The following is a 26,814-nucleotide window of genomic DNA, read 5'->3' as shown; positions in this document are numbered from 1 at the left end:
TTATGTAAAGGTACAATTCCCAATGAGAAATGTAATTGTGTTGTATACCTACAATGTACCAATAAAAGAATTTAACAACAACAAAAAAAAGAATGGCCGCAGGGAAAGGCATGGCAGCTCTGTAAACCTCCCACAGCTCACATAGCGCTCCAACTCTCCTGTGCCTACCCAAGTGCCAAAATACTGCACTCTCTGTTCTCATACACTGCTCACAGCTCTATTATATTTTGTACTGTATTTTAGTTTGGCTTCCTCTTCTGATCCTGCCTTTTCCATGAGAAGTTAAGTTTGAAGAACCAAGCATTTCCTTTTGTGTCTCAGTCAGTTGTAAGTGGATCATCTACTCTGTCCTAAAATTATTTTTCACACACACACACACACACACACACACACACACACACACACACACGGTGTAATTTTCCCTGGATGCTCTGAAAATTTTACTTTGTCTTTCTTTCATAAACTTGTGATAAAGTCTTTGGCACTGGTTTCTGGTGTTTAGCTAGAGTTCACTCAACTTCTTGAATCCAAATTTCATGGGAGCATATATTTTTTAGTAGAATATAATTTTGTTTCATAACCACGAAAGCAAGAGAATCTAGAAAATGTTAATATTTATCCTCACAATCCTATATATCCTAGTAGCTGAAAGATAAATTAAGAATCTTTCTCTCTCTCCCTGTCCTCTCTCTCTTCACTCTTTCTGTACTCCCTACCCTCTCTCACCCCTTCAGGATGGTGTGCTTGTGTGTGTGTAGGTGTGTGTAGTCCTAACTCAGTGTCATAATTACCTCCAAGGTATTTGGTAACTCATAACATTCCTGTTTGATAGTATGGTTCTACTCATTCACTTGTTATGGTTTACACAGGTAATCTTATTATAATGGATTCCTAAGCTGATGCATATATGCGTGTTATATTTCAGAGAAACAGAAGACATAAAAGCATATGTTAACATATTAGATTTGTTAGCTTTTAATTCTGTGTCTTAAAAAAAATGGGTTCCTCTTTATGATTTTTATCACATGCTTTAACTGGATAGACAATATTAAAATGAAGATTTAGGTCACATTTGTTTGGTGTAAATTTGAGTTTCAAATTAGAAGGATTATTTAATATATATTGTCCTGACCACAATGAGAGTAGATGACAGAGGAAGACATACTTTTGAGAGAATCATAGATTATTTTATAAATTCTTTGTTCAATCCTGGGCTAATGATATATTATTTATTTTTGCTTTTACATTGGGAATTATCTTGGTGTCAATATGTGGAATAAATCTAATTTCTTAGAGGTCAAGGAATTCCTGTTTTCATGCTAGTGGCAAAACTAAGCCAGAGCAATTTATAAAAATAATTTAGCTTTGCTGTCTGAGATTTTTTAAAAAGTTAAAGATAAAATTTAAAGTGAAGGCTTGATAAATAAAGCCTAGTAGAGTACAGATATAGATGAGTGGCTGATTTTTGAATTAAAAAGACAAAATATTTTGTTTCCAATATAAGTTGTATTACTGAAAGACTATTCCTTCCCTATTTTAACTACACTTGCTTATCACTAAAAAACAACAGGTAATTTATTTGTTAAATATTTACTATTAAATTAGTTATCTCATTAATGCATAATTTCTTAATTAATTAGAAATTATAATGATATTTTAAAATGAATGTGAACTCACAATTTATACCATCTTTATATAAATGCATGAAAAAGTTCCGTGAAAGTTTTAAAAACTTTTATTATCCCAATTTTCTCATACACTTAATGAAAAAGTTCAATTTAGAATAACATTGCTTTGATATAAAATAAGAATTGCATATTTACAGGGTTTTATGTCCCATAGTTCTTAGGAATTTTTAAGGGCTGGGCTGTAGCTCCATAGGGAATGCTTGTCTAGCATGTGTGGGCAAGGGAGCAAGATGGTATGGATCCCCAGGACCACAAATATATATATATATATATATATATATATATTTCAAGATTTCTTCCTTTATTCAAATGAAATATTGAATGAAAAGTGGTACTTTGGCTCATGAACTTGATTCCACGATTCTGGTCCCAAAGAAAGATAGACGAGAACCAAACAAATTCAATGGTTAGGTTCAATGTTGACCTTACAGAAAATTTGATTCGGTTCTTGTACAGTTTGGTTTGCAACCAGAATCATAGAGAGAACTGAGTTCGGGAATCAAGGTACCACTGGTAAGATTTTATTAAGCATCCAAATACTTGCATATGCATGTTATAGATGAAGCTAGATAAATTTCTCAAGAAGTATCAGTTTCTCTAATTATCTCCAAGCAGTGCAAGTCCTATTATAACCTCCATGTCTGATGTACCAAAGCACTTGGTAGGCTTTCCTGCATTCTAAACAGTTGTACTAGCAATAGGATTTTAAGAGTCTTAACTTGATTCTTTCTCAACTGAAAATTATATAGAGATATACAGAGAATCATATATCAGGTAAAAACAATACCCTGAAGCTAATTCTGATGAATTTGATTATTTTACTTACAATTGTCATTTTAATGTTAATATTATGAAATTGCTTTATACATAGTGTCTGGTTACTACCACCCATATAATATGGTTTGACTCATATATTTTTGCAAATAACTACTTCTCTTTTTGTTTTTGCAGAATTAACAGTGAAAAGAGTTAAATAAAATTGAGATGTGATTTCTAATTTTGTTTTATTTTCCAAAGTCCAATTTTAAAGCATATCTACTTTTAAAGGCTAAAGCTAAATAGGGTATAGGTAAAATTCCACAATCTCAAATATCCACTTCTATGTCCAGTAAATTATACATTTACTAAGGAAAATTTATCCCTACAATAGTTAATTACTCTTAGTCCTAATCAAGTGTGGAGCTATCATTTATATGAACTATTATTTATATTTATTAGGAATTAAGCATATGTATAATTATAACTATACATATAAATTTACATGCAAAAATACATATATCTTGCACTCAAAACTTTGATCTTGAGGACCCAATTTTCTTTTCACAGTACACAATTTATTCAATATTTCCTAAAAATGTTCTTGGTCTCTTCTGTAGTGCAGCAGAGCAATTTGTGCTCAGAATTTGAATAAAGTACCACACCTAAGTTTGAATGCAATGTAGAATTGCTGAGGCAAACAATCTGAGGTCAAGATCAGGGAGAAGAAAGCTGCAGAGAAGTGAACAGTTCCTCTGCAGCGGCTCCTCCCTGGAAGTCTTCTCATTAATTCAGGAAGTGAGTCACAGCTCACTTAGGTGTTGCCTATGAGGCAGAAGATCCGGAGGAAATGATGGCAATCCCGTGGAATTGGAAAAACGAAGGAGAGGTAGGTACTTGTGAGGGCAGAAAAAGCGAGAGTAACTTGTAAAGAAGATGATGGAGAAATGGAAAAATCATCCTAACCACTACCTTTTTTTTTTTTTTAACCTTAATGCATTTGATAAACTCTAGACCATGTTGAACAGCATATGAGCAACCTACAGAAAACCGCTGAGAAGCATAGCTACACTACTTGAATGTTCTCTCCTGAAGGGTGAGGAATTAAAACTTGTTGAAGAAAATAAAAAATCATGAACCCAAACTGAGATACAACAATCACACAAATAATTAAGTTGAAAGTTTGATGATGGATGATATTTCCATGCTTTTCCCAAATCCTGTTTCCAAACTTCTTAAAAAATAAAAGGAGAAAGTTACGAAGTGATAGAAATGAAATGTATCACTATGGAGACAAATCAAAATTATCTCCCAGTTGATAGAGATCAATGTAAAGAGCACACCAAACTTTCTACCACATATTTAAAAGTATTTTAAAGTATTTTTCCAATAATTTAATATGCATAAATTGAATTTAACCTGTGAGAAAACATCTGAAAAATTTAATTGGGAGAGATTTTATGAAATACTTAGCTTGAGATATTTAAGACTGTCGAGGTTATTACTGCGTGTTTTAAGTTGATCTCATTTATTAGTAATTCAAGTGTTTATGAAGAATTTTACAAAAATGATGTGAATATTTAAAGAGAATAGTGAAAGCCTTTATAAGAACTGAGTTACTTATCTTAACCTACTAAAAGTATTGGTTAATATAAACAGGGAAACTATTTTAAACACAAGAGGTACATATGATGAATCAAATATGAGAAAAATATAGTACATAAGTTAGTTGATTCTAAATTAAAATATCTATATTTGTATGTTTTATTTTCACAAGTGTAAAATACAAGACAATTTCATGATTATGTGTTAATAGTTTATGTTATTCATATCATGTACTAGCTTCATGGAATTTCACATTTTCAATAACACAGAAGTAATTTTTAAACTTTTATTTCAAATAAATTCAGACTGGCACAATGATTGTTATTGTACTATGGTGACTTTCTGTACATTCTTTATGTGCACTATGAATTCATAAAATCTCCTACTGCCAACATACTACATATTAGTAGTATATTATCAAAATGCATATTTTTTTTCGGTTTTTTGAGACAAGGTCTTACTATGTGGTGCAGGCTGACCTTAAACTCACTATATAGCCCAAACTGGCCTCAAACTCACAGTGATCCTCCTGCCTCAGCCTCCTGAGTGTTGGCATTTCAAGTGTGTGTCTCCACACTGGCCAAATGCAGAAATTAATACTGATGTAAGTCAAGGAGATAAGCTATGATCTTTCCTTGAATTTCATCAATTTTTCCACTAGGGTCTTCTTTCTCTTTATGAATCCAAAGCAGTGTCCCACATGAATTAGTTTTCATGGCTCCTTAATCTCCCAGTTGCCCCAGTGGGACAGTTCCCCAGAGATGCAGGGTTATCCTTAGCTAGTCTCAGTGTGCCAGGCCTTGCTGGCACATCTTCTTGATGTCCCTGCCCTCTCTACCATAGTTCTGAGCTAAGCACTCCAAACCGCACATTTTGAAGCAACGGGGGGTTTTTTTGTTAGTTTTTCATCGGTATCCTTATTCCGAAGTTTGCTAGAAAACACAAAGCATCTATCAAATTTGAATTTCATGTGAAAAATAGAAGATAATGCTCAAAATTGGTATACCCCCAAATATTACATAAATCACACTTATATTAAGATAATTTTTCATTAGAAATTAATTTCACTGTGTATCTTATATTTTATTTGTTTAATAGGGCAGCGCTTGGTTCCAACATGTTGTTTTAATTGCTTCAAGGGTGCTACGGTTAGCTGACTTCCCCCTGTAAACTAAACTAGGGGAAATTAAAAGGACAGCTTATGACATTTTGTGGTGCTTCTACAGTAGCTGGTTTTTCTTTCCTTGGTTCAATGCGATGATCTCAGGATGTTCAGTCTTTCCTGTGAGCACTTGGTAGTTTTGTGGGGGAAAAACCCTGCTAAATGATACAGAATTCTCTATTTTCACTCCTTATGGTTTCTTCCACTTTCTCTTGTGCCCCTCCAGCCAGTCCTCCATGACGCCACCAATCGAGCCATCTGAAAATTTATATGTATTTGTCTTCCTTTTGTATCTTTCTATATATTTCTGTCTTGAGCCACTTTACTGCCCTGTGACCTCACCATTCCCATTATATACTATTTTTGGATAAAAAATATTATAAAAACCTTGGGCAGACTAGTAGTCACCAGGAGGTTCAGGATAATTGAAGGGGAGTGTGATTGTGGCTGTAACAAGCAAGTAGGAGGCACCCTGCAGCGATGGAAATATTCTGTATCTGGACTATGTTAATGTTGATGTTGTGATTTGGAGATTGCATTATACTACCACTGAAGAAACTGTGTAAAGAATAGTTAGGCTCTCTCTATCATTTCTTATGATTGGGCATGAATCCACAATTATTTCACTACAAAATTTTAAGAAATATCTTTAGAAACTAATCAGTGAAGCTTTTATTTCTAAATTCATATCTGCATATATATCCTAATATCAAGCTTAACTACTTGCATAATACTAAATGCTAAAATAATAAGTCTAAGTTTAAGAAAATATATTCTACTTTAAATGCTTTTTCAAATACTTCATAAATTTAGAGTATTTATTAATAATGTGGAAGGTTTTTTGCACAGAATGGATTTCTTAGGGTAGATAGGTTGTGAAGTTATTTCCAGTATTTGATCCCTAGGATTTATGATGAGTATTCAAATACAGGAGCCCCCAAAAGAGCGAGTGTCACATTGAGCCTGTGTCATCTGGGGCCAAATAACTAAGGTGACATTGTAAGAGAAACTTGCATACTCTTAGAAGACACAATGAATGTTTTATTGCTACTTAAAACAATTTTATTATCTGAACCTAAGCTGACATCAATGTGCTCTACCATAAAGACCTGGCATGTCGTAGGCTAAGGGTTTTTATGGGGAGAAAGAAAGAAAACACAAATGAGAAAGAAATGTGTGTACTATAAAACATACCAGACAGCTCTCTTACCTAATTCCTTCATTTTTTTCTAGGCTTAGTATTATTAGGCATTTAAAATCATCCAATATTTTGAGTTCAATCTATTGGGATCATAAAAAGTTAAAACAAAAATCTATCCTGTCCAAATAGATGAATGCATTGTGTTTACAAGCTATTAATTGAAAATGAACCCACTTGATGATTTTCTTGTAGGAAATACAAAGTTTTCTCTTAAAATCTATAGCTATCAATGTACAAATGCCTAAAAATTAATAGTTGTGAGACACAGTAAAAATAAATAAGAATACTGCTGCAGCACAGTGGCAAATGTAATATATTAGCAATGGTAACTGTACATCACTGGATTTCCTGATGTATTTTCTATCTGTTTATATATGGTAAGACATTGACAGAGACAATCTACAGTGGTAAAACAAGTCCATTGATTTGCTGTGATTTAGAGCCAAGTAAGCAATGCTTCTGTTGTTCTCAGCCATAGGTGCTATTCCAATGGCTTTGATGAACTACCCTGACTAGTGTTTGAAAATGTGCCTCAGTCACATTGATGTCACATTGGCTGGTTCATTAGCTGACAAGGAATTTCTGCAGGGAAAATTTTTGGGTACAGTTCACCTCTAGCTAACCTGACAATGACATGTTTTTCTCGCAGACACTTGCAACTATCACAATAGAGAAAATTCAACTAGAATTATCTTGAGAAACGACTAGAGTTCAAATCATTTCTAATATAACTTAAAAGGGTACTATGATGAAGTAAAAAATTTAATTCATAACAGTTACCTCTGCTCATCTAATATTGTTGCAAATTAGGAACAAAAGGAAACCGCCTCCTTGAGTGTCATATAGTCCGATAAATTTTCATTATTTATTCTTGGGACTTAATTTTTCCCTTAAACTTTTTATTTTGAAATAATTTTAGACAAAAATGTTTCAAAGAGTACTAAGTGCCCTCTTTCTGTTCACAAATATTTTTCTAATATCTTTTTTAAACTACTAATTTTAAGTGATACCATAAGTAAGATTGTCCTACTAATTTTATTTTTTATTTTTTGGTACTAGGGATTGAACCCAAGGCTTTTGCACTGAGCCTCATCCCAGTGCCCTTTCAATCTTTTTATTTTTAATTTTGAGAGGGTCTCACTAAGTCACTAAGAAGTTGCCTAGCCTGGGCTCAAATTTGTGATCCTCCTGCCTCAGCCTCCCAGAATGTTGGGACTTTGCTTTTATGCAGTATTTTTGGATGAATGTGAACTGTTTGATAACATAATATTACAGTGCATAATTATTGAAACCATCTTACTGAGCAGAACATAGAACATTTCAGGTGTGTGTGAGCTAAATGGGCAAGCTGCTTCCTAGTCATGAATAAAGCAACTATGTAACAATGAGTAATATTTTAATGTCTGGTTTTCAATGTCAATTCAAAATTCAATTCAAAATTATTTAAAAACTTGATAATCACATTTTAAAAAATAAATTATATTGTTGTCTTAAAAATTTTCCCAAGTCAGCTTTTTATGTATAATTTGCATTCTTCATTATTACACATGCAAAATTCATATTATTTATTTTAACTCCAATTTACTGAAAATTAAAGAAGCTTCACTAGGACTATTTAAAAAGATATGTATTTTTAGTGTAAAACCATTAGCCAAATGGAAGTGATACTGAAGAAATAAGTAACTCAGTTCTTATAAAGACTTTCACTATTCTCTTTAAATATTCATATCATTTTTGTAAAATTCTTCATAAACACTTGAGAAAGGGTAGTGTACTTTTAATAGAAAGTATAACTCTAATATATTGAACTTAGTTGAAGCCAGAATTATAGTGAAGTGTTGACATAATAGTCCTATGAAGAGATGTACTGATAATAATATAAGCATAAAATTGTGACCAGAATTTACATATGAAACATCAAATGAAACAAATTCAAGACAAAATAATTTCTTAAAAAGACATACTATTCAGACATTTTACAAAAAGAGAAAATCTGTAGATTTCTGGAAATTTTTAGATAAATAAAGAAAATGCATCCCTTATCTAAGACATTTGAGAGGCACTATTCTAGGATGTTGCATCACAGTGAGGCAGATGGGACTCTAGGGAATGCACAGGGGACGTCAGGTAAGAAAAGGGCTGCACTATGCAAATTTAAGTGGAGTCAGGAAACTACAAAATATTTAGGCAGGGCATGGAGCACTTTAGCTTGAGAGGACATTGTGGTACATTCTGAGCTGACTTCGAAGAATTAAAATAGTGTTTCATATACGAAGCTAACAAAGCATCATGTGACCACAACTTCACTGACTTCTATATACTCTCAAAGCTGCATTTCAGATCATGGAACACAGGTGCTCAGAAAGTTATTGGAGTAGAGTTATCCTAAGGCAGAAGTGAAGGGACTGATGAACTATAAGAAATAGTTTTGTAGGAGCTGTTTTTTTCTCCTCTTTTTGTTCTCAAATTTTCCCTTTTTGTCTATTATGTTAATACAATAGGTTTTATTTTTGAATTGTTTTAACATTTCTCCATGTATTTTAGCTATGCTTCTACAATTTTTGGGATTGCTGCACAGATTAAATCACATTTTCTTAACTTTGCAGAACCTATTTGAAGTTAATATTTTTCTCTATCACATATAACATTAAAATTTTGCAGCACTGTAGTTCACTGGCTGTGCTTTCTTCTGTACATGTGTGACACATGTGCACTCACATGAACATGTGCTACATCATAAGTATGTATTAAGTGTCATAATTATTTCCTTAGGAAGGATCAGATTCTTCACTGAAAGAATACGCAAGAATGGTACACTTGAAAAATATATTAATCTACATATGAAAGTTTTGTCTTTATATTTCTAGGTGCGATATTGTATTTAAGGTGTGCAGTGTTCTTGAATCTATCAATTCATGTCTTTCATTGTATGTGAGACTTTTGAGTTTTATTCTCTTCTTTTCTGCCAGAATTCCTTTTTTTTTCCTTCTCTTATTCTGAAATTACGGTATCTTGATCTAAGGGATTTTTTTCTTTTTGGTAACCAATAAGAATTGTCTAATAACTAGTCCCATAGACTTGTCTTTTATGACCTCCCCATATAAATAGGGGGAAAATAGAATGTGGGAAAAGAGCAGTGTGAGTATAAAAAATGTAACTGAGTAGTATACATTTTTTACTTGAGGATTTAAAAAGCATCATATTCTGTCTACATTTACTCAGGGAGTCTTCTTTGTCTCAGACCTGAGTGAATTAAGGGCTCTGCAGCCACTTCAGGGGCTTTTCTGCACATTCTGTAAGTGATTGCTTAGCACACCATTTGAGGGACAAATCCACTCTCCTGTCTGAAGTTGTATCATTGGAGTCTTTTGTATCCTATACATGATAAAGTACACAAATTGAACTTTCAATCGGTATTTTTCTTTTCTCAAGTGGATTATAACTTGTTTGAAAGGAGATGCAGTGAAATCAATTTTATTTTTTTCTGTGTCATACTACATAGAGAAATGATAAGCATAGCACTCATTTAACTGTATTATTGCTTTAATTATTAATCTTTTACTAAACTTGAACCAAAAATGCCCATGTTCTGGGTAGTATAAATGGAGAAATTATTACTATTTTAAGACTTTTTCAACTTTATTACTCAAAATTTTCTTTTATTATTCATAGTTTTGATTATTGTCATTAAGAAATATTTACTCTATATTTATTTTTAACTTTTTGGAATCACTGTGCTTCTCCACTAGTGATGTGCATGGTTACCTGACAGTTTTCCAATTCAGATATTTTTTTCACAGAGATGCTACTTTTGCAGAGATTTCTTTACTGGCCAAAAATCCTACCTGCTTCTTGACTTCACCTTCACCTAACTTGCCCTCTATTGCTACAGTAATATTATTACAAATGAAATGGCTTCTTGGTTGATAGGCTATGTGGATACCACCCTCAATCTACAAAAATACAGAAAGACTCCAGGAAAACAGATCTTTTGATAGTCTTGATTGGTTCTATATCACTAATGCATAGAATAATTTTGATATATTATGGGCATTCAATAAACATTTTAATTTTAATTGAAGATTATTTATCATACCTAATTTATAATTTTTAATAATATTGATTGAAATGTGCATATAACTTATTAATAAAAACAAATGGCATTAATAATTGAATGAAAGATCCATGTAGATTATAGCATATTGTATAATGTATAATTGCATTTTTATGAAACTCAGAAATAGGAAAGACTATTATGTGATCATAATATGAAAATCACTTTGGACAGTTAAGAGTGCCACTGGACAGGAGAAGGATAAAACCCTCTGTAACATGGGAAATATTTTACTTCTTGATAAGTGATAGATATTTAGAAGTAGCATGTGTAAGATTTAATCAGAGTCAACTTTATTAAGATTTATGTATTTATTGTATACATATATTAACAAAAATATATAAAAGTTGAACTTGTGAAGGATATTTTAATTAAATTATAAATATTTGTCTTGTGCAAAAATCGATGATATAATTTTCCTACATTCCTTTAGCTAAAAGTTGGAAATATCAGACTTCAAAATTATTTTCATGCTTTTCAAATTCTATATATCCCTTTAGTATTAATCCTAATTTAAACAAATTGTGTGATTCAATTTGGTAGTTTAATGTACTTTGTTTCTAATCCTAAATTTAAATGAAGTCAATTTTATGTGTGACCTTAAAACATGTTGTTCAAAAATTCCTAAAGAATATTTTGATGTCACTGACAAAGTAATCACTCAATACTTTGGTTGTGTCTCTTAAGGTTATAAAAGATACTGTTGCCAGAATACTCCTTAATTTTTTGTAGTTATGCTCTTCACACTTAGCCATTTCATGTGTATTCATTCTTTCCTAATAGAAATACAGTCTATTAGTGTCTCTAAGTAAAAATGTGGATCTGCTGTGTTGGGATTTTATGTGTATAATTTAAGTGTCCCTGATGATTCTAACCAAATTTACATAAAGCACGTGCAAGGTCGTCCAACCACTGAAGTGTTCTCTTTGAATCATTCGATTAATCATCTACCGGGCCAGTGGGCCAGGCGTAACGACACGGAAACACTCAAGTCCGGGGATTGAGTAGCACGATGAACTCACATTGTGATTAAGAAAGCTGAGCACTCGGACGCACTTTCACAGGCCCTCCTTCACACTGGACTCATTTGGCTTCTCAGTACTCGGAAGAGTGGACACTTCTACACAAGGTGTCTGTTCCCAGCATAATCCTCATAAAATGCAGTAAGTAACTTTATAGAAAAAATTTTAAACTGGAACATTAATATTATGTACCGTCTGCATGTTTGGTTTTTGTTTCCTTGTTTGGCATGTTTTGTTTCTGATTTCTGGCCAGTGCATTTCAAAACTGGTGCTGCATCTAACTTCTTGTGAACTGTAAACCACCGACTTCTCTCCCTTTCCCTTCCACAAATGTGACCCCTAAATAATATCTAACCCCTTCAATTTCTTTTCATTTTATCCTCTGGAACAATTTTTTAAAAAGGTTTTTTTTTGAACTCTTGATTTTCAAACATGTTTTTAAACCTAAACCACAGTAAGAATTGTGAATCATGACCATCATAAATACTAATATAATTGGAGAAATATTAGCTAACAAAAACATAAGCACAACAATTCTACTGTCTGAATGTGTATGGCCTACTCAAATGTAAATTGATTTGACGACTCTTTCATGGATTGTGTAAAAAGTATTTATAAAGATACTATTTTTATGTATTTATAAAGATACTATTTAAAAAAATCTACTAAAATTTTATTTTATTGAATGTTTAATTCATTACTTATCTTAATTGAAAATTGTCAGTTGATAGAGAAAAATAATATATTTGTCACTTTCAAATCATGAATCTTTATTATTTTTTAGCACTGAATTACTGTTCTCATTAATCTTAAACATACTGTTTTTCACCTCTTCCTGCTCACTTATACATATTTGGTGTTTTTTTTGTGTGTTTTTTTGGTACTGGGAATCAAACTCGGGACATTGCACTTACGGAGGCAGGCGCCAGAACCATTGAGCTAAATCCCCGGCCCTGACTTATACATATTGATTAAGCATATTCACCTTAGCTTCCATTCTTTATCTTTATTGCACACATTTTATTGTCTTATATGCTTCTGAATCTAGTTCCTTACTTCACAGTTCTCTGACTACACTAATTCCAATGATGTCTTCTCCATTTCTATTGCTTTAAATGCTCAACATATGAACTCATATTTAGATATTTTGAACTAACATTAAACTTAAAAAGACATCAAGAATATTGCAAGAAATTCTCATATATCTTCAACTCAATTTTAACATTTTAAGTAATATTTATATTATATTGATTAGTTACTCCTCCTCTTGTTCTATCTTTTTTTCTCTCTGTCTCATAAATATGAATCACAATAATAAACATATGATACAAATGTGATAAACATATATATGTATATATTTTTCAAATAATATGAGTTGTTTGCAGGTTTGAGGAATCTGTGTGATTATATTTTCTTATTTTTTTTCTAGGACGAGGTACATTATCTTATACAAATAGAACAATAATGTCAAAATTGGAAATTTAAATTAAATGTAAATTGAAAGTTTTATTCCTTTATAATATTCAGCTGAACAGTGAATTTAAATATTTTCTTTTAAAAATTTATAAGTATAAACTAATAGAATCAATCAAAAATATAAATTTTAAAATCTGTAAGACAAGCAGGCAATTTAATAACAAAAGCTAATATAAAAGTACTGTAAAATAAAAGTTTAGGTTTCCCTTGGATAAATTAAAATAACGTGAACAAGTAAAAATCCCAATCCAGTTATTATTCTGTTGTTAGATTTATACAATGTAACAGAAAGGGATATTTCTCTTGTGGGGTCAACTTTCATGGCAGCAGTATAGAGATCACAGAGAAATCTTGAGGTGCTTATGTGAGACAAATTTCGTGATTATTATAGTGAATAAAAACTAGAAGACATATTCAAGTGGCATTAGTACTTGTAAAAAGAATCACATTACAGCTTGTAAAAGATTCAAAATTACATGATGATACATTTTTTACTTTTTCTCGAGTATTTATTAATCAAACAAGGATTTGTGGTTTTGGTAGATAAAAAGATTCTAAGTTTGGGGAGTGAGAGATAAATATATTCAAAATTGCTTAAAATGCACTGTAGTGCAAGAATTATTGTTGCTGATTCAGTTTACTAGGTACTATCCAAAAATCAATGCAAGAGGGAAAATAAATTGAACTTGTACTGAGATTTGAGGGATTCCAATACTGTTTCTCTTAAGCTGTAGCTCCTTAGGCGTCACATAAAATGAAGAACATAATCAGTTTTCGGTGTCCACTTGCCTTCATTAATCATAAACCGTAGGCAAATTCTGAGCTTGCAAATTTAGTTCCTTTATTGTTGTTTCATGTTAATGTTTATTGTCATTTATTCCCCTTTGCATTTAACATTTTCATCAACTATACAGCACAGATGGTGGAAAGCCCTTGCAGAAATGTAATCAGAAAATAAAAACATGCTGTATTCAAAACACTAGACAAAGGAAAACACTGATTTACTCCCTAGCCTACATAATCAATCAAAATGTTATGATATAAATATATACATATAGCAAAGGAGTCACAACTTTGTTTCATCACTGGAATCACAGTGTATGTGTGTATTGCCAAATTGGGTAACAATACCCAGTGAAGTGCTTAGATTAGATGAAGACATATACAATAATCTCTTTGTACTTTTCTTTTTTTGGTACCAGAGTTCGAACTCAGGACCTTGTGCTTGCAAAGCAGGTGGTGGAACCACTGAGCTAAATCCCCAGCTACAATAATCTCTATACACTAATTGAAGCCAATGTTAATTACTGAATTCACATCATAAACAAAAATATACCTAGTTATAAAAACATTTTGAATTACTGCAGTATTTTAAACATTATCTTTACATCTATAAAACTGTGTGAATTTATAAAATGTTTTAATCCTGTAAAAATATTTCCACTGTAGTTACAATTCTAGCTGCATACAAACGTCATGCAAGGAAGAAGCAAAGTGATTCATATATAACAAAATACTATTCATATCTATTTAAATTTCAAGTTTTCCTAATTTTGGTGTGAGGAAAATACTAGAATCTTAGTATCAACTGTTAAAACCTTAGAATCAACTGTTAGATTGCTGCTTACATTAAAAAAATGAAGGACATATAGAGGAATAATTATCAAACTTCATTTTAAAAAGTAAATTTGATTTTTATATTGATATATAGTAACTGATTTACTTAAGGGATAAACTGTGACACTCTGATTCATGTATGTATCATAAATATTAAAACAAATCTGGTAAAAATATCACCTCATCAAAGTGATATTTTTTGTGGTAAGAAGGAGAAGAATGTATCCTTTCAGCACTTCTGAAATATATAGTACTAAGAACTGGTCACCGCACAGTGGAAGTAATCACTGAACACTACTCATTCAACAAACTGTTCCATTTGATCAACACATCCCCTTTCTATGACTTTCAAACACGGCATCAGTCAATCCATCCACCACAAGTATTTTTTTCTTAAATTGAGGGAGAGGAACTCAGTGTCTTTTTGTATCCAACAAGATTGCATCTACAGTGATATTTTTCAAATATTTCAGGTGCTTCAGGATGTTAATTTGACTAATAATTGCAGAAGGTTTGATTTACAATGAACAAAAATTTCCTTAGTAAGTTGAAAATAATAACATTTCCACTGTTATATATTGCTTTTCAAAGGTGGATGGCCTGCATATCAATTACCTGTTCATCTTGCTAAGATAAAGATGCTTATATACATCTTGCTTCTATTAATTCAGTATATATGAGAATGGGCAAGAGAAACTATGATATAAATAAGCTCCTGAGATGATTTTTAGTAATATACATTTTAACAACAACTGTGAGAAGTAGTATAATTATTTAACTGGATTTTAGTCTCCTTTTAAAAATCTGCCAATTCTTGTTAATCAAGGTATTAGTTTCTGTAAACTCATGGTGGAAACTGAATTAGCAAATACTGAACTATTGCTCCAGGGAGAAATACAAGGTTAGGTTTCTATGAATCTTAGGTCCAACTCTTGTCAACAAAAACCCATTGGCTTATAGGTTCATTCACACAGCATCCTTATAAAACAAGCAGCCTTACAGCCTTGAAAGCCTATTACTCCATGTAACCTGTATAAACTTAGTGGATGTTTTAAGATCTTTCCACAGCCTCTTGACCTGCAGAATCCGCCATGCCTGCAAGTCTAACGTTTTCACACAAGATTGCCTTCTGAAATGGGCGAGTCAGGCAGCACTAGTTGAGAAAGGTTTGACATTTTCCTGACCTAAGTTAAAGTGATTGTAAATTTCTTTGGCTTTGAGGCTCAGAGCTATGCATTTTAGTCAGTCATTATATCATGAATCCACAGATTTAGCTCTATTTCTGTCCTGCTGTAGTTTCTTCACTCAGTCCAGTGGATACTTTAGTACTTTCTTAAATGGCTTCATGAGAATAGATACATTTGTTCCTCTTTCTGGATGTACCATATTGTTGATTCATCAACATTGAACTTGTGACCCACAGCACTATAATTTATGCTTGAAAGAATACAAATTTTCTATACTATATGGGGTGCTTCATATGACTGGAACAGTAGACAGTACTTTATGATTGGGACCATTTTAAATAGGAAACTCATCAACAAAAAGTACAAACTTGTAAAAAAACATGGCACTAAGTAGACCCTGAAAGGATATTTGTTAACACAGTGGAGTTAATTAAGTAGGCAGCTCAGCATCTTGTATGACCTGACATGGATGTACGCATTAGGCCAATTAATCTCACTCATTCCAACCCTTCCTTAAATGGAATGACGCATGATGTCCTCTTTTGTGTTTGGCTCCTTCCACCCAACTTGGTGCTTGTGAGATCTGCTTGTGTTAAGACATACCAATAGTGTGCTTTCTCATTGCTTAGTCACCATGTATAAATGTACTCTTCTTGATGGAATTTCCTGTTGAGTAGCATTTGGATCGCTGCAATATTTCTAAATCTGTTTTGTTAAACTAATTGGGTATAAATATATGACCATATTGCAAATCACTTTTAAAAGTAATTGTGCCTGTATATTCAGTCACTGTCGCCTTTGTTGTAGTCAGTTTTCAATATGCATAGCACCTTTAGCTCTGAACACTAAAAGGAAGAGAGAAGGGATAAGTAACAAATCATCTTGTAATATGGACCAACCTGCTAGCAAATCATTGAGGTGCAAAAGATCTTTGCAAGAATTTATCTACTACTAGAAATTTTAACCCTTCATATGCTCAGGGGAATGACACATAATGTATCAGGAGTTATCAGAATTTCCCCAATCTTCTGATTTTGGTAAACACCCTACCCAGCTGTTGATGTGGAATATTATACATGGAAATTCTCTACTGATGTTTCAAAGAGGATCTGTAGCATGGTTTAGTGACTATATATAAAGCTGTACTTGGATAGAAGGAATAACTTCTAATGTTCTATAACACAGTAGGATAACTATGGTTAACAACACTCTATTTATGGTTAACAACATTTTATAGCTGGCACATAAAAAATGATAAAGATTTGGGTTGATGCACACATCAATTACCCTGGTCTGCTGATATTTACCTATATACATGTATTGAAATGTTAACATGGTACCCCATATCTATTTGTTGTCATTAGATATAAATCAGAAATAAAAATAACATTCAACTGTTTTTAAGGAAGAAAGGCATTGGAATTTCCAGAATGAAGCTATTGGTAATGTTGGAAAAAAATTTGGCCTAATGTTCCAATGTGCTTGAAAATACCAATATGTATGTATGTATGTGTGTGTCTATGAAAATAGAAAATATGCAGTATCAAACCACATAACTGCTTATGTTTTAATTTAATGAGAAATGTGAATTTACTTTTATTTTTTTTCTTTTTATTGATATTTGTGAATGCTAGATATTTCCCTAACGGGTTGAAATTACCTTTTTTTAATGGGAAATCAGGAAATAGAAGACATAATCAGGTTTTTACAAAGTTTACCTTTTTTGTTTGTATGTAACAATTTAATGTAAATGTGACAACAAGAAATCCAAGTCAAAAGTGTTATAAAGGGTTTTGAATGTTTTCTTCATGAATAAAAAAATTACAAATATTTGAGGAATTATTACAAATATTTGAGGAGTATGTTAAATCTACTTTAAACTCCACACAATGCTTACATGTATTGAAACTTCATATGATGCTGGATTAATATGTAGGGCTTTTTTTACATTTTTTATGTATCAGTTAAAATAAATGTAAGGTAAATTTTAAAATCCATGAATAAAAAGTTTTATTTAACAAGTTTCAGCAATTCAATATTAATATGACTATTAAGAGTCTTGACCAGGAATTTAGCTCAGTGATTCTGCCACCTACCTCACAAACAGAAGGTCCTAAGTTCGATCCCTGGTACCAAAAACAAAACAAAACAAAAAGAATCTTCATATTTTTCTGCATTTGGGCTTTAATAAAAGAAATAAATTATTTATGACATTGTATGATGTCTGTAGCATTTTAAGAATCACATTGGATAACACTCATTCATTGAACATGTATAAATGAATTATTCTATGGCAGGAACATGCTTCTAATGTAGCCCATTTCCTTTTTCTTCTACATGTTTATTATCCTAATGTGCTCAACTATCATTAAGAAAAACAATTTGTACTACTTTACAACTCCACTAGTGGTATACAACAATGCTAGTTACTCCATAACCTCATATATATTTGATTTATTAAATTTTTTTGAAATTTTCTACCATTACAATGAGTAAATACTGCTCTCATGATTTTGATTTTTTTGTTGTTGTTGTTAAATTCTTTTAATGGTACATTTTAGGTATACAACACAATTACATTTCTCATTGGGAACTTGTACCTTTACATGATGCATCTTGGTTCTTATTTTTTCCCCATTCCTAGCCCTCCCTTCACGCCCTCCACCCTTCCCTATTTACAGAGTCTTTATTTCCATTTTTTCCATTTCTCATCATTTTTCCTTTCCCTTCTTTCCTTTCCTCTGCCCCTCCCAATATCCCTACCACTTTGGACCTTTTCTTCCTATTTTTGCATTATCGATTATTTATTCTAATCATTGGTACATGTTAGGTATACAATATAATGACATTCATCATTGGAAATTTGCACCTTTACATAGTCTCTCCTGGTTCTTATTTTTCACCCTTGCCCAGCCCTCCCTTCAACCCCTCCAGTCCTCCCTATTTACAAAGATTTTGTTCCTATTTTTCCATTTTCTCATATTAATCCCATTCCCTTCTATCCTTTTGCCTACCCCTCCCACTTCCTTCCCCTTTGCCCCTTTTCTTCTTATTTCACATTACCTACTATACATTTTAGTCCTTATTTACACTTTCAGTTTCTCACACCAGAGAAACTATTCAGTATTTACACGTGTGTCCTATTTATTTCACTTAAGAGTACTGCCTCAATGTGCATCCAATTAGCTATAAATGTCTCTAATTTCTCATTTTTTATGGCTGAGTAGTACTCCATTTTATAAAAAAAGCCCCACATTTTCTCTTCCAGTCTCCAGTTGATGGGCATTTGGGGTGTTTCCAAGTTTTAGCTATCACAAACTGTGCTGCTATGAACATGGGCACACATATATCAATGGGGTATGATTCTTTTAATTCTTTGAGGAAGATCCCTAGCAGTGGAATAGCGGGGTCAAATGGGACTTCCAGTCCTAGTTCTTTGAGGTATCTCCATACTGATTTCCATAGTGGTTGCACCACTCTACACTCCCACCAGCAGTGGAGCAGGGTTCCTCTTTCCCACAGCCCTGCCAGCATTTGTTATTGGTTGATTTCATGAGAGCAGCCATTCTCTCTGGAGGCGGAATCTCAATGTTGTTTTCATTTGCATCTCTCGAATGACAAGTGATGTTGAACATTTTTCCATGTATTTATTTGCTATTTCTACTTCTTTGTGTGAGAAATGTCTGTTCATTTCAGATGCCCATTTTTGGATTGGGTCTTTAAATTTGGGAGGTCTGATCTCTTTAAGTTCTTTATAGATTCAAAATAGTAGACCTTGGTCTGAGGAAAAGTAGGTGAAGATTTTTTTCCCACATTGTGGGTTGTCTCTTCACACTGCTGGTGGTTTCTCTTGCTGTGCAGAAGCCTTTTAATAAATAGAGATCCCACTTGTTGATTGTTTGTGCTAGTTGACAGGCAACTGAGGTTGTGTTCATAAAATCTTTTCCTACACTGAGGTCATCAAGAGTTCTACCTAACCTCTTTTCCAACTGGTTCAGAGTTTTTTTTTTAATATTTAGATCTTTAATCCATTTTGATTTTAGTTTAATGCATGGTGAGAGATATAGGTCTAGTTTTAATCTTTGGCAAGTTGAAGCCCAATTTTTCCAGCACCATTTATTAAAGAGGCTATCTTTCCTCCAGTGAAGGTGTTTGGCTCCTTTATCAAAGATGAGATGGCTGAGTGTGTCTGGCATTGTTTCTGCATCTTCTAATCTGTTCCACTGGTCCTCAGGTCTGTTTCTTTGCCAGTACCATGCTGTTTTTATCACAGTAGCTTTGTAGTACAGTTGCAGGTTGGGGATTGTGATACCCCCTGCCATGTCTCTGTTACCTAGAATTGCTTTTGCTATTCTGGGTCTCTTCTTGTTCCAAATGAATTTTTGGATTGTTTTCTCAAGGTCCATGAAGTATGCTGCTGGGATCTCCATTGGAATTGGATTGAATCTATATAGAAGTTTTGAAAGTATGGCCATTTTCACTATATTAATCCTTCTTACCCAGGAGCAGGGGATGTCTGTCCATTTTCTGATATCATTTTCAATCTCTCTTTTCAGAGTGCAATAGTTTTCAGAGGTCTTTGATTTCTTTTGTTAGGTTGATTCCTAGGTATTTCAGTTTTTTGGAGCTATTGTGAAAGGAATTATTTGCCCTATTTCTCTCTCAGTGAGTCTGTCATTTGTGTAGAGGAAAGCTATTGATTTTTGTGTGTTGACCTTGTATCCAGCTACTTGACTGAATTTGGTTATTAAGTCTAGAAGACTTTTGGTGGAGTTCTGGGGTCTTCTTCATACAGTATCATGTCATCTGCAAATAATGACAATTTGACTTCTTCATTACCTATCTTTATTCCTTTTATTTCTTTCTCTTGTCTAATTGCTGTGGCTAATGTTTCCAGAACTATATTGAACAAGAGTGGTGATAGTGGACATCCTTGTCTTGTTCCTGATTTTAGTGTGAAGGATTTCATTTTTTGACCATTTAGTATGATATTGGCTGTTGGTTTTTCATAGATGGCTTCTATCAGTTTGAGGTAGAGACCATCTATTCCAACTTTTTGTAGGGTTTTTATCATAAATGCATGTTGGATTTTGTCAAATGCTTTTTCTGCATCTATGGAGATAATCATATGTTTTTTGTCCTTGGCTCTATTGATAGTGTATTACATTGATTGATTTGCATATGTTGAACCATCCCTGCATCCCTGGGATGAATCCCACTTGATCAGGGTGTACAATCTTCTTGATGATCTTCTGCATTCTATTTGCCAGTATCTTATTAAGGATCTTATTTGCATCTATGTTCATTAGTGAGATTGGCCTATAGTTCTCCTTTTCAGTTGGGTCTTTCTCTGCTTTGGGGATCAAGGTGATGCTTGCTTCCAGGAATGAATTTGGGAGTATTGCTTCCCTTTCAATTTCATTGAAGAGTTTAAGCAGTAGTGGCAGTAGTTCCTTTCTAAATGTCTTGTAGAATTCAGCAGTGAAGCCATCAGGGCCCAGGCTTTTCTTAGTTGATAAGTTTTTAATTACATTTTCAATTTCATTGCTTGATATTGGGTTGCTCAGAATTTTTAGGTCTTCTTCATTCAACTTTGGTAATTCATATGTATCTAGGAATCTGTCCATTTCTTCTGTGTTTTCCATCTTATTGGCATATAGGTTCTGGAAGTAGGTATTGATGATCCTCTGGATTTCTGCTGGGTCTGTTGTCATTTCACCCTTTTCATTCCTAATTGCATGGATTTAGGCCTTTTCTTTCCTTTTTCTGATAAGGTTGGCTAAGGGTTTGTCAATTTTGTTGATTCTTTCGAAGAACCAACTCTTGGCTTCATTGATTTTTTGTATTGTTCTCTTAGTCTCCATTGCATTGATTTCTCCTCTGATCTTTATAATTTCCTCCCTTGTATGAGCTTTGGGGTTGTCCTGCTCTTCTTTTTCTAGAAGCTTGAGGTTCAGCATCAGGTTAATTGGGCTCGTTCTGTTTTCCTAATATGCGTATTCAATGCTATGGATTTCCCTCGTAAGACTGCTTTCATTTTGTGTCCCATAGATTCTGATATGTTGTATTGTCATTGTCATTTAATTGAAGGAACTGTCTGATTTCTTCTTTAATTTCTTCTGTGACCCATTGGTTATTCAGAAGTGTGTTCAATTTCCACGTGTTTATGAAATTTTTCCAGTTTCTTTTGCTATGGCTCTCCAATTTCATCACACTATGGTCTGATAATATATAGGGGATAACTTCAATCCCTTTTCACTTACTTAAACATGTTCTGTGTGTGAGTATGTTGTCTGTTTTGGAGAATGACCCATGTGCAGCTGAGAAGAATGTGTATTCTGATTTTGTGGGGTGGAACACTCTGTAAACATCGGTTAAATTCATTTGTTCAAGAGTTCGATTGAGTTCTAGTATTTCAGTACTTATTTTTTGTGTAGTTGATCTATCTATTTGTGACAGTGGCATGTTGAGATCCCCCACTACAATTGTATTAGTGCATATATGACTTTTCATGTCTGTTAGTATTTGTTTTATATAGTTGGGTGCACTAGTGTTTGGTGCATAGATATTTATGATTGTCATCTCTTCCTCTTGGATTCTTCCCTTTACAAGGATGTAGTGTCCTTCTTTGTCTCTCTTAATGAGTGTTGGTTTGAAATCTACTTGATCTGCAAATAGGATAGCCTCTCCTGCTTTTTTTCAGGTTCCCATTGCATGGAGTATTGTTTTCCACCCTTTAACTTTCAGTCTATGAGTTTCCTTTTGAATTAAGTGTGTTTCTTGTATGCAGCATATTGTTGGATTTTGCTTCTTGACCCATTCTGCCAGTCTATTTCTTTTGATTGGTGAATTGAGACCATTAACATTGATGGTTATAACTGAAACATATTGACTTGTCATTGCCATGACTTTTTCTTTTTGTTGGGTTCTCCCCCTTTACATTTAATTTCTTGTCATGCCAGATGGCTTCATTCTGCTTTTCTTCCTGGGGTTGTGATCCTCAATGTCTGTTCCTAGGCTATTGTGTAAAATTCTTTGGAGTGCTGGTTTGATATTCACGAAGTTCCTAATGTGCTCTTTGTCATGAAAGTATCTTATTTCTCCATCCATTTTGAAAAATAGTTTTGCAGGGTACATCAATCTGGGTTGGAGGCTCTTTTCTTTTAGGGCTTGGAATATGTCACTCCAAGCTCTTCTTGCCTTGATGGTTTGTGTTGAGAAGTCTGCTGTGATTCTGATGGGCTTTCCTTTGTATGTGATTTGTTTCTTTTCTCTGACTGCTTGGAGAACTTTGTTCTTCTGTTGTGTTTCTGGAATCTTAACAATTATATGCCTATGTGTAGATTTTTTTTGATCAAGGCTATTTGGAGTCCTATATGCCTCACTTATGTGTATGTCAAGCTCTTTTCCCCTGCTTGGGAAGTTTTCTGCCATTATTTCTGTGAAGAGATTTTTTATGTCATCTGCACGTTCTCCTGTTTCTTCATTGAGCCCAATAGTCTTATGTTATTCTTCTTTGCATCATCTAGCAGCTGCTGGATTGATTTCTCATGTTCCCTTATAATTTTGAAGCAATTTTTCTTTTCCTGGTCACTAATTGCAATCTTATCTTCTATATCTGAAATTCTGTCCTCATATTGGCTCATTCTGCTGTGTAGACTTTCAATGGAGTTTTTCATGTCCTAGAAATCTATTTGCATGTGTTTTATGGATTCCATTTGTTTCCTGTGTTGGGATTCCATCATGTTCCTCAGCTCCTCTCTAGATTTATTAAACATGTCTTGCACTAGGAGCACAATTTTTCCTGTTATCTGAGAAATTATTTCTGATTTCATTTTTTCCAGATCCCCTTTTGTTGCCAGTTCAGTGGGTCCAGGTGGTTGAGTATCAGAGTGTTCCATCTCATTTCCCTTTGGGGTTGCTGTAGGTGATCTGGAAGTCTGGTTTTGAGACTTATTTACGTGTTTTCTCATTTTGACTGGTGGGGTGGGGGTGGGGTGCTGTTGGCGCCTGCGTGGCTCACTTCTTCTGAGCTGGGAGAGGTGGGACAGGTTCCGGGAGTGGCGGTAGGGATGGTGGCCCAGAAGCCCCTTCCTCTAGGCTGGGAGAGGAGGATGCACGTCGGCCCCAAAGCCCTTTCCTGTGGGCTGGGAGCAGCAGGAGGTATGGTGGCCAGGAATCCCCTTCCTCTGGATCAGGAGCAGTGGGACAGTGGCTCAGAACCCCCTACCTCTGGGCCAGGAGCAGCGGGAGGGATCTGATTTTCATTTATCTGATAACTGAGAATGCTGAGCCTCTATTCATTTGTTTTTGATTCTTTCAATTCTCTTTTCATTTTGAAATGCCTATTTAAGACTTTAGCCTATTTCTTCCTCTGGTTTCTCTATTTTTTAATTGATTTCCTAGACATATTTATATATTCAGTGTAAAAGTGTTCTGTTTATCATATATATTTTAAATGTATTCTAATTTCTGGCTTCACTTTTTTTTCACTTTTTAGTTACTTAAGTTTCCCTTGGATAAAAACACATTTTTTCAATTTCAGTTAAAACTAAGTTATCAGATTTTCTTTGTTATTAACATTTTGTATCTTGAATAAGAAATTATTGACTTTCTCATTTTAATACTTATCTTCCAAATTTTTCATTGTTTAATTATGTAATTCATCAGAAATTATTTTTTATGCCTGGGAATGAATACTTTATATGGATGTACAATTAAATGAATAGCGTTAATTGAACCAAATAGCCCTTCCTCACTCTATTTTGTAGAATTTTGCCATAATTCAGGAGGCCATGTTTGTGTCTGCCTTGTATTGCTATCCATTGTTGTATTTGTGTTGTGTTTGCCTCTGTATCACTATTTCCTCTTTCTTGATTTTCCTCTGTATTTCAATTTTACATTTATGTTGACATCTATTTTGGTAACTAATTGTCTCTTATCATGTGGTTCACAATCTAGTAATCCCACATATTGCATTCTTATTTAGAGTTACTCAATTTTTTTATTTCTTCAATTTCCGTTTCTTCTTTTTGTAATTTTTAGTTCTCTAAAAGTCCTCTCATTCAGAGGATGTTTTATTCTCTCAGGTTGATTGATTGAATAAGACGACATCTAATCCTGTTCTAAAACTAGATGACTGGAATCTTTATGGGACTTAACATATTTCTAATTTGCCTCCTCTCCTAGAACATAATGGTTCACGATCTCAAGTGAAAGTCTGTGATGTTCTTGGGGCTTCTGCTGTTTTGTCAAGCTTTAGACAAATATTTCCATCAAAAGAAAAGAAGAGTTTGGTGGCACTCATTTTTCTCGGGTTCCTTTCTTTTCAGCATGAGTTCTTCAATTCTGTGGTCTTCAGTATTGCTGAATGTGAAGACATAAGTCATTCATGGGAGAAAAGGCCAAGGTAGGAGCTTCTCTGTCCATGAAAATCATAGGGACAGAGAAGAGGACCACAGAGGGCCGATAGCCGAGTGTGAACATTGCAATATTGGGAAATTATGAAAAAATAAGCAGCCAGTATGATAGATAGTTGTTAAGATCAAAATAAATGTAGCTGAAACACATAGAAAGTTCTCCATAAGAAGGTTGCCTCTCATGAGAGAGTCAATTTTAAACATCAGAGCTAGATATTGAGACCATATTATGAAAGGACTAGAGAGAAAAGTATAGAAAATCTCATTTCTGTGCAACCATGCATTTACAGTTATTTCCTACTAAGAATGCTGGTTTGAAATATCTGATAAGCTTAGAAATCATAAAGCTCTCTAAGGAGGATAAAAATTTCTTTTTAACTGCTCTCCAGTTAAAATCAGTTTTATTTCTCAGAGTAAACTAAAACATCAGAGGACTGCTTAAGTTTTAGTGGTATTATGTTTTAGATAGGGTTTTGTACAACTCCTTTTAATAAAATGAAAGTTAATTTTGAGATGAAACATTTCTGTTACCTTACAGTAACAGAATTCTTCCAGCTGTTCAATATAACAGAATGGTCTTCAAATTTAGAAAGAGTAAAACAATAGAGAAACAAAATAGAGAGAAGAGAAGCAATTTTGTCTACCAGTAAATATGTTAAATTTAAAGTTAATTAGTAAGCATGTTATTTTTCTTTATTTTTCATTATCATGTTATCTTGGTGAAATAGGTTATAATCTTCTGACCTGTATTCTGATTCTGTATTTTTTAATTTTCTTATTCAAACTATTTTGGGCTTTATACCTTGTAGAATATTTGCTAATGTGAAACAAACTGTAATGTGGATTTTAATAAGGGTAGCTTTATGTAAAAAATAATCTGTTCCTCAAATTATTATTCCTATCACACTCGTATTTATAAAGTTAATGTACTTTACACATATGAATGAAGTGTAAATTAAAAAGATTAAATATGAATAGGTTACATCCTTTTATCTTAACAGAATTAGAGCACACTGCAATTAAACAGCCATAGTTTCTGAGTATATTGACTGCAGCAATGTGCCACTGGCTGATTCTCCTTTTAATACTCACTAGAAAGAATCGTTTGAAAGTAAGAAAATTGTTTCACATGAATCATTATATTCTTTGAACTGTTGCTGCAATTTGAAATTTTACAAAACTTGTTAATTTTTACAATTTGAAAGTTTCTTAAACTATGTATGTCGATTTCTTAAGTTCTGAAAAAAGAAGCAAAATCATTAGAAAGGTTGTTCTAGGCAGGTTTCTAGCCTGGAGGGAAGCAGCAATCGTGAGCAATCTAATAATAAAACTCACATTTGAGACGTTAGTTTTCTAGGAATATTTTGCAGACCTAAGATATTTGGAGACTTTTAGTAAGTTGTCAAACTTTTGAGCACTTATGAAACTTACAGCATATTTGGAGTTATTCATAAGTATCAATAGTTATCCTCTTGATCTCATATAAAAAGACATCTGGACCCCTAACAAAATTCCCCACATCACACACACACACACACACACACACACACCCCATTTCTGAATCCTG

At 33.3% G+C, this 26,814-nt stretch overlaps 1 long non-coding RNA gene across 1 annotated transcript in view; it reads left to right on the top strand.

Annotated features, from left to right (window-relative positions):
* The first annotated feature begins 11,179 nt into the window (after positions 1-11,179).
* LOC147829995 (uncharacterized) overlaps positions 11,180-26,814 on the top strand; it is a 109,334-nt gene continuing 93,699 nt past the window's right edge. Inside the window, exons 1-2 of the long non-coding RNA XR_015447471.1 lie at positions 11,180-11,689; positions 25,161-25,237. This is a non-coding gene — a long non-coding RNA (uncharacterized LOC147829995). The remainder of the gene's footprint in view (positions 11,690-25,160; positions 25,238-26,814) is intronic.

Source organism: Heterocephalus glaber, unplaced genomic scaffold (assembly GCF_053883595.1).
Source record: "Heterocephalus glaber isolate CG9 unplaced genomic scaffold, H.glaber_assembly_v1.0 deba00000347, whole genome shotgun sequence".
NCBI classification, from domain to species: domain Eukaryota; kingdom Metazoa; phylum Chordata; class Mammalia; order Rodentia; family Bathyergidae; genus Heterocephalus; species Heterocephalus glaber.
This window is presented reverse-complemented; position numbering and strand designations above follow the sequence as displayed.